Source organism: Pleurodeles waltl, chromosome 9, assembly GCF_031143425.1.
Source record: "Pleurodeles waltl isolate 20211129_DDA chromosome 9, aPleWal1.hap1.20221129, whole genome shotgun sequence".
Classification (NCBI taxonomy): Eukaryota; Metazoa; Chordata; class Amphibia; order Caudata; family Salamandridae; genus Pleurodeles; species Pleurodeles waltl.
Genome location: NC_090448.1, coordinates 260,192,435 through 260,205,079, shown reverse-complemented (window position 1 = coordinate 260,205,079; position 12,645 = coordinate 260,192,435). Strand labels below are relative to the sequence as shown.

Genomic DNA, 12,645 nt, shown 5'->3' with positions numbered 1-12,645 from the left:
CTGTAAACATGGCATTAACACCACATAATCATTTGCACTAAATGATTCGTACACATATAAATTGCAACTACAGCACCGACAGGAACATTTTCTAGAGATGTTGGTGCAAAGTTCATTGGTTCTGTCAGTAGTGTGGGTCAGATTGGTGATTTAATCTGTTGTATATTATTTTACTTTTCTTAGTGCTTGAACTGTAGTGCATGCATTGGATAGTGGGGATATTCTTTTATTGAAGTTAGGTGTTGTTTATTTTCAATATTTTATGTTTTGAGTCCTCTGTGTCAATCTGATACATTCCAACAAACCATTGATAAATATTGTTCTTCATTACTATTTAATACTTGCAAGAATATATTATGTTTTAAGTTATCAAATGTTTTTTTCTTTGGAGTTGGGAGTTGGTGGGCTTTTTTTCCTAAACGTTTATTTGAACGTGTCAAAGTCTGAAACGTTTTTCTAAGTTTAGAATTTTAACATTTATTTTGCTCCATCGAATGTTCTCTTCTGTGTGACATAGTTCTTGTGTTCTGATTTTCAAACATAGTTGTGTCTTGTTTCTTTTCTAAATGACCTATTAACGGGCTTTCAATGTTATATCTCATTTTTGTTATTGTAAGTAGGATATTTCCATTAATACTGGTGTTCTTTTATTTCTTCCTTTTTGTATCAATATGTCCCTTGTCTGTACTTTATTCAGCAGCGGTCTGTACCCTTTTAAAGTGGTGAAGTGAGTGAAGTGCCCCACAGCTTTGCAAAAAATAAAACAACAGTGCCTCCCTCCAAAATGCTAAAGTAAACCACCCCTCCCACCAAAAGCCCAAACAACACTAACTAAAACACAAACACTAAACTTACATGCACTAAACATTTACTTACATTACAAAAATGCATTACACACACATGCATCACACATTAAAATAAAAAAGGTACTTACCCACGGGCTGTGCGTCCTTCTCCTGTGCTTATGCTCCCCAGAAGGTAGGGAAAGAGCTCCCTTAACCAATCCAGACGCTGTTCTCATGTTGTTAACCAGCATGAAAGAAGTGCCCGGATTGAATGGAGCGGCCATGACTGAATGCGCCTTCAGGCCTTGGATACCTGTGCCTGGCCTTCACCCAGCTGTCTGAAGACAGCTGGGTGGGGAGCTTCAAAGTGTGCATGTCACTTTGTTCAGCGCAAAGCAGCCAGCCAAAGTGACATGCGCACTTTGGAGCATCCATTCCAGGCACTGCTCGAGCCCTCTGCTACCGGAATCAGAGGCAGTCCTGTGCTACCTCTGCTTCTGGCAGCAGAGGGCAAGCCCAGCATGTCTTTAGGCTGGTGGGTGCTATGTAGGAAGAAATAAAATGGCAATGCCATTTTTTCATTGCCATTCTATTTCTTCCTACTCGGCTCGCAGGGGGTGGGGGTGCGACACTCCCCCGCCCTCAAAGAGAAACCGCTACAGATTTAGTTCTTCTTCATGTTTGTACAGGGCTTATGGAATAGGAGCACATGAGCATTCTAATGATATTTGTCTCTGATATTCCATGTCTCCTCGCTGAGGCTTCTAGTCTTTCTCATGAATGCCCTTTGCTGTCAAGGCTTATTTATTTCTGTCCTTGGACATTTGTCAGAACCACACTGTTGTAAACTACCCAAAAGTCAATGTTGTTTTCTTAAGCAATCTTATTACTGCTAGTATTTGAATATAGGATGGAACAACGCATGCTAGAACCACGCATACCTGAACAATGCGGTCGGAACAATGACCGCATTGTTACCACTAATGCCTTTACCACGAATGCCTTAACAACTATTTTTTTTGTTGTAAAGGCATGCCTGGTAAAGGCAAGCGTGGAACGGCATGCATGGTTCCAGCATGAGACCACGCTGACCTCCCACCCCGCCCCTAAAACAATCCTTTCCCGATCCCCTACCCCACCCATAAAAACAATCCTACACCAACCCCCAACCCACCCCTAAAAAGTAAAATTACCCCGACCACCCACCCTGCCCCTAAAAATACCACACACCCCCTTCCGCCCTTTAAAACTAAAACTATCCCGACCTCCCACCCCGCCCCTAAAACTTAAACTACTCAAACTCCCCACCCCTAAGTACTAAAATTACCCGGATCCCCCACCCCGCCCATAAAACTACTGTGACCCCCACCCCTAAAACCTAAAAAAAAAACAACCACCCATCCCCACCCTTAAAACTTAAACTACCCCAACTCCCCCACCCGCCCCTAAAACTACCCCTACGCCACACCTCCATGCCTAAAACCCAAAACTACCCAACCCCCACCCACCCCTAAAATCTAAAATTAGCTCAACCCCCCCACCTGTGCCCCTAAAACTACTGCGACCCCCAACCCTGCCCCTAAAAGTTAAAAGTTATAATACCCCGACCCTGCCTACAAAAATGAAAATAACTACCCCAACCACTCACCCGCCCTTAAAACTTAAGCTACACGCCCCTAAAACTACCCATACGCCACACCTCAACGCTTTAAACCTAAAACTAGCCCAAGCCCCCACCCCGCCCCTAAAAACAAAAATTTGCTCAACCCCCAACCCCTGCCCCTAAAACTACTGCAACCCCCTCCCCTGCCCCTAAAAGTTAAAAGGTATAATACCCCGACCCTGCCTCAAAAAACTAAAATAACTCTGACCCCCCAGCCCTGCCCCTAAAACTACAGGAACCCCCTCCCCACCCCTAAAACCTAAAAATACCCTGACACCCCACCTCTGCTCCTAAAACTACTGCATCCCCACCCCTAAAACCTAAAACTACCCCAACCCCCATCCCCGCTCCGAAAAACTCAAATTATCCCGAACCACCACCCCTAAAACTACCACACCCCCCACCCCTGCCCCTAAAACCTAAAACTACCTGACCCCCACCCCGCCCCTAAAGCCTAAAACTAGCCTGACGCCCCACCCCACCCCTAAAACTACCTGACCCTCCACCCCGCCCCTAAAAATTAAACTACCCCGCTCCCCCACCCCTGTCCTTAAAACTACCCTGACCCCCCACCCTGTCCCTAAAACCTAAAACTACCCTGACCTCCCACCCCGCCCCTAAAACTACCCCGACCCCCCCACCGCTCCGCTTAAAACTAAAATTTCCCCGGCCCCCACCTTCACCCCTAAAAAACTAAAACTACCCCGACCTCACCCCCGCCCTTAAAAACTAAACCAACCCACTGCCCCTACAACTACCCCCAACCCTACCCCAGCCACACTTACCTGACCGTGTCCTCTCTGATCCTTAGTCTGTTTCCTCTGCCTTAACCACACATGTTCATTGTTCAGGACATGCGTGGTTAATGCAGAGAACAATAGAGTTGTTGTTCCACTTTCGTTGTTCTTGGTTCGTGGTTTAGGCTGTTTTCCCTAATATTTGCATAATCTACACTAAAATAACCTGGAAAACCTAGATATATTCTTCTCTTTATGTATGAAAACACATGACCTAAAATATGTAAAAGTACTAAAATAGTTTTGATTCTTTAGTGTTTAAAAGTGTAAACGGATCATTTTTTTTCTTTTTATTGAATATTAAAGTTTAAGTAATTCTCCTGTAGCTCATAAAAGGGAAGCAACCTTGCTAAGTATAAATATGCCGAGCTAAGAGCCCGCATCATTTTCCCAGATACATAATTAACATCAGGCTGGAAGGAGGTGGTAACTTTCCCTTTCTTGCCTTCATTGTTTTTCTTCCCTGCTCCATGTTGCTCACTGCAGGATATATTTATATAATAATACTATCAATGTAGGAGTAACATCACATGCTATTAATATAATAACCATGTTATAAAATATAATCATATGCTATGTGTTACAAGCAATATTTTTAAACACATAAATAGCATTCTGTAATACAAACTGATTTTCCTCTTATTGAGTATTATATATAAACAAACTACAGTCTCCCACAAGATAAAGCACAACACTAATCACCAGCCAAAATAAACAAGAAAAAGATCAGGTAACGCTTAATAAACATGCCGCCAAAGTTGTGCAGCACAAGAACCTGTCGTGCACAGCACTACAACTTACCAGTGTCCATCAGAAGCAACACCCACCATGGCCACCAGTGTAAATAAAGAAAACATGAGCAAACATTTCAAAATCTATGAAGGGATAAACTGGTTTTAAATGTGTTTTTTCTGCATGTATTTCTATTTGCTCACTTCTTCCAGCAAATTGTCCATAGTTAATTTAGGAAGGTTTCCAAATTTTGTGGTGCAATTACCGGTTGAATGTTAGAATATTTAACAGAAAAATAGTGTGCTACAAAACAATTGTAGCGAAGATACTGACTAATAAAATATTGTAAATAAATGTTTATATAGGTAAGTATACATTTATTACATTAGCAATTATTTAATTGTCGTTCACATCATATTTGGCTACCTTCACTAACTATATCAGAAAATGATGGTCATTTTTTCTTGAACCACTTTTTTGGTCGATCTGGTGGTATACATTGGTCCAAGAAGACATAGCTACAAACGAGGTTATGTGTGTGTGTTACATATTTGGATGCATTTATTGCACAAAATACAGTGGTTTAAAAATCCATATTTTACAATGAACCATGAAAGTTGGAAAATATTTTACGTTTCCTTGTGAAAAACAGGTTTCAGTATTAAAATAATAGCCCCGTAAACACTGCAGAGCTATACCGTTGTCTGGGCTCGTAGGAACATGGAACTAGAGTTATAATACAAGGTTTTCCTAATTATGCAACAACATTTGTAAATTATTCGCACATTTAGCTTGAAACAATATTTTTGGTTAAAAATGCAGATTTTGCGTACTATCTGTCAAAATATGTAGCAAATGCAGCACGTCTGTAATTATTCAGTAAATAGTGTTTCCTCAGAATTGCATAAATGCTCAGGCCTCACCACTCTCTATGATATTATTAACAAATAATGTAAGGTAATTCTAAAAATTCTAATGACAAAATTACAGTCATTGGCCAATGTTAGTTGTAATTTGAAGAAAACTCATTTTTCAAGATAACTACTCTAAACTCAACTGAACTCCATGATGACAATATGAAATCATATTACACTGTTGTCTTTGCTTGTGTGTGTCTGTGTGTGTGTGTGTGTACATATGTGCATTCACTGAAAAAGGAAGGGTTCAGGAATGTTATAGTTAGGAAATAGAATTTAAAAAACACAGAGAAATTCACTTGAGGGGCTTTGTATTTTTTTATTGAATTTCTATGTTTTAAAAAAAATTCTATTTCCTAACTTGTTCAGCAGAGTTATCCCAGAAACATTCTTTGTGACATCCTTGTTGATCTGCACCACCTCCTACATGCATGCAGCCACCTCATCTAACTTCTGTAACAGAGCAGAGCAGGAGGATTGAATACCCAACTTGTTGGCCTCCAACACCTCAAATCTAGATTTAATATCTTCTTTCACGCCCATAAGAATCGCGGCAAGTGACTCCACTGGCAGCGCTGATCTTTTTTCATCCATGGCCGCTTCTTGTTGCCTCCCCTGCTGCCCCCTTGTTCATCACTGCCCAGGCCCTGTTGATCAACCTGAGCCAACACCTCTACTTCTACAAGAGTTTCAAACTTGTTGCTAGTGGTGATCTGTGCTTTTATGTGAATAACCTTCACCCCAGAATCCTATGGGAGCAGCAAGGATGGTGGTGTCAGGAGTGCCCACAGTAGAAGGAATGTCCTCCCTCCCACTCTGCCTCCCCCTCCCTGAGGTTCTCCTCAAAATTCCATATGCCTCGGGAAGCCAAGGCTCTAAAGAAGGAACTTAGGGGGGAATTATCTTAACATGTGGAGCTGGCACTTTCCCTCTGGAACTTTTGCTAGGTGGCCTGTTAGTTTTCCCCAATTTTGTGGCTGCAGCACCCAATACACCACCCAACATATACTTTTGTGCCTTTGCAGTGTCTGTAAAATCCGTAAGGGTGAAATCCAAAACAAGACTTATCCTAGTTGCCACAGCAGCACTGTTACACAGTATACACCTTGATCTCTTCTAGTCTTGCCGGTAATTTAACCTATCTGCTCCATATATGTGGGGCACTGAGCCCTCTTTACCCCTTTACATGCCTCCCAATGCTCTGCTGCTACAAGTTACCTCCCTCAGTCCAGGCTCTAATTTGCACACCAATGCTTGTTTCTGCACAAGTAAGGGAGGCTCCCCTTCTTGTTTCCTGTCTTGTGCTGATACGGCCTCCACAAATATGAGTCTGCGATGGGGTAACTCTACTTCGCTGTAACTCCTGCGTGGCTGCCTCCCAGCACGAGACTCCTGCACTGGTAGCCCCGTCGGGAGAAAGCCCCCTGAAGGTCTTCTCAAGGGTCAACTGAAGAGGAAATAGGGCAATGGCTTGAAAGGAAATTTCAGGGATCATTTTGGCAGGTAAGCATTGTCAGGAATTCACTTTGTGATGGCGGCTTAGGTGTGCAAGCGGCGGTGATCGTCCTCCCACTCTAGGGGAAGCCGCAGCCGCTCAGTGCACAGCCACCATGTTCCCCGGTCCCAATACCACACCTCAGGTCTGCAAGAGGATCTTGAGAGAAATTAAAATCACTCCCAAAGGAATAACTTCAGATTTCTGAATGTCTCCAAGGCTGAGGAGGGTGCTGACACAAAGTCTTTTACAATTTCTTTGTTCCGGGAGGTGATACTAAAGGACAGACCAGATATAAACCTGGAGCAAGAAATACAGAGAGCGTACAGAGACCCCTTTAACAGGAACCCTCAGGGGCAGAGACCAAGGAAGATCCTGGTGAGTTTTCTTTCATATGCAGCAAATGTGCAATATTGGCTAGCGCCCTAATAAGTGGCTCTTTTAACACGAAAGGGTTGTCCTTTACCATCAGATTAGATGTGTGTAAGGTTACAGATTAGAGACAGTGGCAGCTTGGCAGGAGAATGGAGGAGTTGTCAAAACTGAGGGCAAAAGTGCAGCTGAAATTTCCAGAAATACTCTGCATCATGTGGAGTAAACAAATCTATAACTATTGTGAAATGGCGGATGAGGATGCATTGATTGTTACAATCAAAAAAGGGGCAAATTCCTGATTCCTTCCCCCAGGATGTTTTCCTTTTTATTGATGTCAGGGTTGTGGGGAGGGGTGGGTGGCAGAGGGGGCACGCTGTGGTTAATCCTTGCTTTTTTAGAGTATTGTGGTAACATCACCTGCAGAAAGCCCGTAGGCATTCTGAATGTCTGCAAGTATTGGGAGGGCTCTCCAGGGAGGGATACAGGGTGGACGGGGGAAGGAGAATGGGTGGGGTGCAGTGAGAAAAATAGAAAAAATGTCCTCGGTTTCACCAAGACATAGGTTTCTTTTGAGTAGACCTCAGCCAAACTATCAAGGGAGGTGGAAGAATTCTGTCAGAGACAATGAGATGGAGTAAGGAGATGAGTTTCCTGACCTAGAATGTTAATGGTTTAAGGAGTCAGGGTCTGTGGAGAATGTTGATGGGGTACATTGAGAAAGCGTGGCCCGCATCAAAACCTTACAGTAAACAAATTTCACAAACAGCAAGAGCAGAGCGCTTTTCTCTAGGGTTAGATGGATGGATTAATGTGTGTTTTTTGATTAATTAGAGCATTGCAAGGGGGTTGCACTCTTAGTAAGGAAGCTAACAGCCCCTGTGGTGCTTGGAGGGGATTTAAACACCTTACTAGATGCCACCTTAGATACATTGACCCAGAGAGATCATACCCAAATGCCAAGGACTAGGCAGGTCCTCAGAAACATGTTGCAGGAGTTAGGGTTGGCAGATGTTTGGAGATATCTTAATGATCTGACGAGAGGCTATACCTTTCACTGTAAAAAGTACGGCAACTGTTCCAAATTAGATGACTTTTTTGTTTATAGGGGACTAGTGACTACAGTAAAGGAGATTAAACATCTTCTTGGGCATATCTCGGATCATTCACCGGACTGGACTTACTGCAGAGGGTAGAGAATGTAAGGAGGCAGAGATTGCCCAGGAAGAAATTAGGTAACACTTCGCCTCTGTTAAAAATGGAAAGGTGGCTGATCCTGATGTCATCCCCTTGGGGCTTTATAAGCTTCTAAAGGAGGAAGGGGTGACATTGTGGGAGTACCTGTTTAATGTGATACATAAGGGTATGGTTCAGGTCCCGTACTCATGGAAGGAAGCCACAATTACCTTGATTTTAAAGCCAACCAAGGACCAGGCCTGAGAGGAATTTTCAGAGTTCTGCTACACGGAAATCCAGGAAGTGCCAAAACAACTCTGCCGCACTACCCAGATTCTCACAAGCGGGGGAGTTTGGGTAGCTTTGCTGCTGCTTGTGCTGATTTTCAGCAGCAGGAGTTTCTCCTGTGATGTCAAATCACGGCAAACGGCATTGTGCAGATCGCCAGAAGAGGCTCACTTCTTTCTGCCATTCGAGTAGATTTTCTACTTGAGCGGCAGCTTTCTCAACGTGAGCCGCAGATTTCTCAAAGCGGGAGATAGCAACCTGCCAGGACCACATGCTTTCAGAAATGTCACACGCCAACATAGCCATTTCTCGCGCTTGCACACTTAACGTTAGTGAGCTGTGCAAGAGATAAAACTCTGCTCCGCATCACTTTGCAGAGTTTTTTTAAACTCCGCACTCCGCGCAGAGTGGCCAAAACTCTGCGAACTCCGCTGGCTGAGCCAAATTCTTTGCCCACCCTTACCAAGGACCCCAGGAAGCCTGACCCATATAGCCCAATATCCTTACTAAATGGAGATTATAAGGTTTTTGTAAGTTTTCTGGTCAGAAGCTGGCTAAACTAGCCCCACAATTAATACATCTAGACCAGAATGGTTTTGTGCCTAAAATGCAGATTTATGAGTTCACTCAGCAATTGCTAGGCTCTATAGATTTAGCTACTACATGGAGGATTCCCTTGGGAGTGGCCACAATAGATGCTGCTAAGACATTTGATCAAGTGCGCTGGGCTAATCTTTTGCAGGTGTTGGCAGTGCTGGGTTTCAATTCTTCCTTTATTCTGACCCTGCAGAGGCTTTACAAGAATTCTTCGGCAAGGATTCTGCGCAATGGGCCATTGACCAGGAGTTTTGGTTACTATAGGGAACACAACAGGGGTGCCCCTTGTCCCCCCTCCCCTTTGATATATATATCGAGCCATTCACAAAGCAGCTTAGAAGGGATCCTCCAGTTATCCGGTTCCGGGCAGTGCATTATAGCAATAAGATGGCACTATAATCGGATGATTTGGTTACCTAAACTTCAGACCTGATTCAGACTATTCTGAGGGTGGATAGGTTGGCTGAGGAATTTGGGGCCCTATCAGGGTACTCCGTAAATATCTCCAAGTCAAAGGTGATGTGCTGGAATGTAGAAAACTGGACAAGGGAGGTGCTGGTGAAGATTAAATATTCGGGCCATTGTAATTGTTAACCATTTGGAGGCTATCCCGCAGCACAATCTGAGGAAGGTGGCTAAAGAGGTGCTGTATTACTAACCTGGTGGAAGAACTTGTCTTTAAATATCTATGGGTGTGTGAATCTATTTAAAATGATGAATCTCCCCAAAATGACTTACCTATTTAAATCTTGAAATGCATCCGGCCTATATTTCCAAGAGTAGCCATTGACAAGATCCAGGGGAAAATAGCAAGTTTTATATGAGCCTCTGGGGGCAAGGTTCACGTGGAAAAAACTGAGGAACAAGCCCATGAAGGGAAGCCTTTCTCTGCTGGACCTAAATCTGTACTGTGTGGCTTTTCAGTTCAAAAATAGCTTTTGGTTATTCCAGACACCTCTGCTTGGAGGAGATTCTGGCAAAGATGGTAATTCAGATTTTGCACCTATCTGGGATTCCCCGGGTACCCAGAGTTTTTGCGAGATAAGCTGAGCCTCCCATTAAGGGAGGTTAGTATTATTACCTGGGGGGAGCTGTCCTCTGTTCAGGGGGTTTTACCTAGGGAAATATTGAAAACTAAGACTGGAGAATCCCTATCAAGGTTAAAATATCTGCAACTATTTTTCTGGTTTGCAAGTGTTTCCCAGGCATCAGGAAATTCCTGAGAGGACAAGTCGTCATTGCACGACGTGTGGCCTAAATTAATGAGATTGTGGCTTGGATTTAGAAGTTCCTTGAGGCTGATGACAGGAAAATGATGGCACCACAGTCAGTCTGGGAAGGAATCATACAGGGGAGCAATTTAAACGTCCTGTGGAAAACATCTGTGAAACAGTTGTACTCAGTGATTAAGGCAGCTAACCTGAAGGGGAATCACTTCTTTTACTATCAATTGGCTATACTGGACTCCCCAAAAGATCACATAGTTCATCCAGGCGCCAATCCCCAGGTACCAATGGTGTGGCCTTCAGAAAGCTAATGAAAAACATCTTTTATTACCCTTCTCCGGGCATTATAGGGTTTTGGGAGGATGTTGAGCCCATAAAGGACATTTTCGGGGTTGACATCAAGTTGAACCTCAGCTTGGTTTTGTGTGGGGTAGATTAGGTCTCATGTGGCATCCTTAGTAGAGCACAGAGAGGTATGTCATTTTATCTCGTATTCCTTGCCAGAAGAGAGATTTGTAAGCGCTGGACTGATCCATCTCCCCTTCACAATAGACTGGCTCAAGACAGTACATTGAACTTGTCAGTTGGACATTGTGTGCAAGGCTAGTAGGTCTAACAGGATCTGGACTGACTAATATAGGTGTAGTGGTATGGTGGCAAATGGATTGGTAGAATAAACGGTCCTATGATTACGCCTGGTGCCACTATGAGTGACGAGTCTATTGGCTCAAGTTGAAGCGGTATGGCCAATGCATTTGCAGCAGGCTGGGGTCAGACAGTAATTGAATGGCCTGAGTTTGCAGAAGTGGGGGTTGGCCACAGAGTTTGGCCTCCTGATTATTGAGCCACATGTTAAAGCTCTTAAGTTCCATTCACTGGAGAAGTACATTGACAATGTCTTTTTCATTGGGCAAGGTAGCAAGGTGGAACTTAAAAACTTTAACATGAGGCTCAGTAATCAAAGTCAGGACCTACATTTCACAATGCATTATGATAAAAAAGAAATACACTTCCTGGACCTAGTAGTTAGACATTTGGATGGTAAACTGTACACTACCCTTTATAGGAAGTTAATGATACCAACTCACTTCCCTGGTATAATAGTCACCGTTCGAAGGCACTAAGAAACAATCTACCATATGGACAAATTCTCGGTGTATGGAGGAGTTTCACACATAAGGAATATTATTCCCAGAAGGCCAATATACTGAAACAGAATTTATTAGAGAAAGGCCATCCTAGGAAAACAATCTCTAGGGCACTTAGGAGAGTGTGGTTTTGTCCTATGGAGGAATTACTGTCATCCAGACCTAGGAATAAGGAGCAAAAGAGAATAGTAATAGTTAGTGCATTCTCCCCTGTCAACGATGAGGTCAAAAATATCACCCTACATTTGTGCCCTATGTTGAATGACATCTGCTCTGAACCCCACTGTTTGCATTCCAAAGAAATAAGAATATCAAAGACTATGTAGTTAAGGCATACAGAGAACAGACTAAAAAGATAAATTCAGGCACATTGTGGGGCTTGCGTACAGTAGTGGATCACTTCAGGTGTGGTAATTGTTCAGTTATTTAATACACAGGAAACCCAAAAGAGTTGAAAACGAATGGCAGAACATTAATCATAAGGTCATTTTTGAATTGTAATACCCACAATGTAATCTATGTAATTCAGTGTCTTTGTATGCTGGTGTATGCAGGTCAAACATCCTAGATGATTTGTCAATGGATTCCACAGAATCGGAGTAGAATAAGATACAGGGTTGAAGGAGTCCCATTGGTAAAACATTTCAAAGGCCATGGCCATTCTGAGGATGACATATACTGGTAAGCCTTGGAAGTTTGTCAACATACTGAAGAGGGGAGGTAACTTGATGAATCTACTGAGTGTTAAAGAGTGAAAATGAATTGACATTTTAAAAAGCACCTGGACTCAACAATTTTGATGACATGAGACGTGTGTAATGTTGAGCTTTCCTCAATTGAATATTGACAGATTGTCCGGCTATATCACATGAGACCTATCATTCATGATATGGGGGATGAAACATAGGACAATTTTTGAAGTGCTACAATGGTGATGTTGTATTTCTCATTTATTAACATATTTATACGGATTGAGTTTAAGCAACGTCTTGTTGTAAAATGATTGCAGTACACAGAACTGCCATTGTTTTAGCACACCATCAGATAGGTTCTAATGTTTTTAGGCAAATGAGATTAGCACCTCCTTTTGCATCTTGAAGTTAATGGGCTCAAGATTACCGTTTTGCTCTTGATGGGGATTCAGTCCATGTGAATGGGGGAACCTCCAGTCCTCAGTTGCCCTATATTGCCAGGGGATATATTCCCTGTACATTGAGGGTGATACAGAGTTATGTAGTACCCGTGACTTGAGGGTTGCGGACATATGTGACATTGATTAAAGTTACACAGTAACAGGAGGATTTTTGGCTATCTATATGATGGTAGTTTTAAGTAACTGGCCCCATGTAGATTGAAATATTGCAAGTGTGTGATACCTGCAAGATGGTGGTGATAGACTGGCGGTCTAGTAATTAGACCTCTTGCATTTAGAAAATCAGAGCTCATTGA

At 42.9% G+C, this 12,645-nt stretch overlaps 1 protein-coding gene across 1 annotated transcript in view; it reads left to right on the top strand.

The window, feature by feature from the left end:
• The window catches only part of SLC6A11 (solute carrier family 6 member 11), a 968,432-nt gene that overhangs the window by 194,346 nt on the left and 761,441 nt on the right, over positions 1-12,645 (top strand). The gene's annotated exons all lie outside the window — the stretch shown is intronic.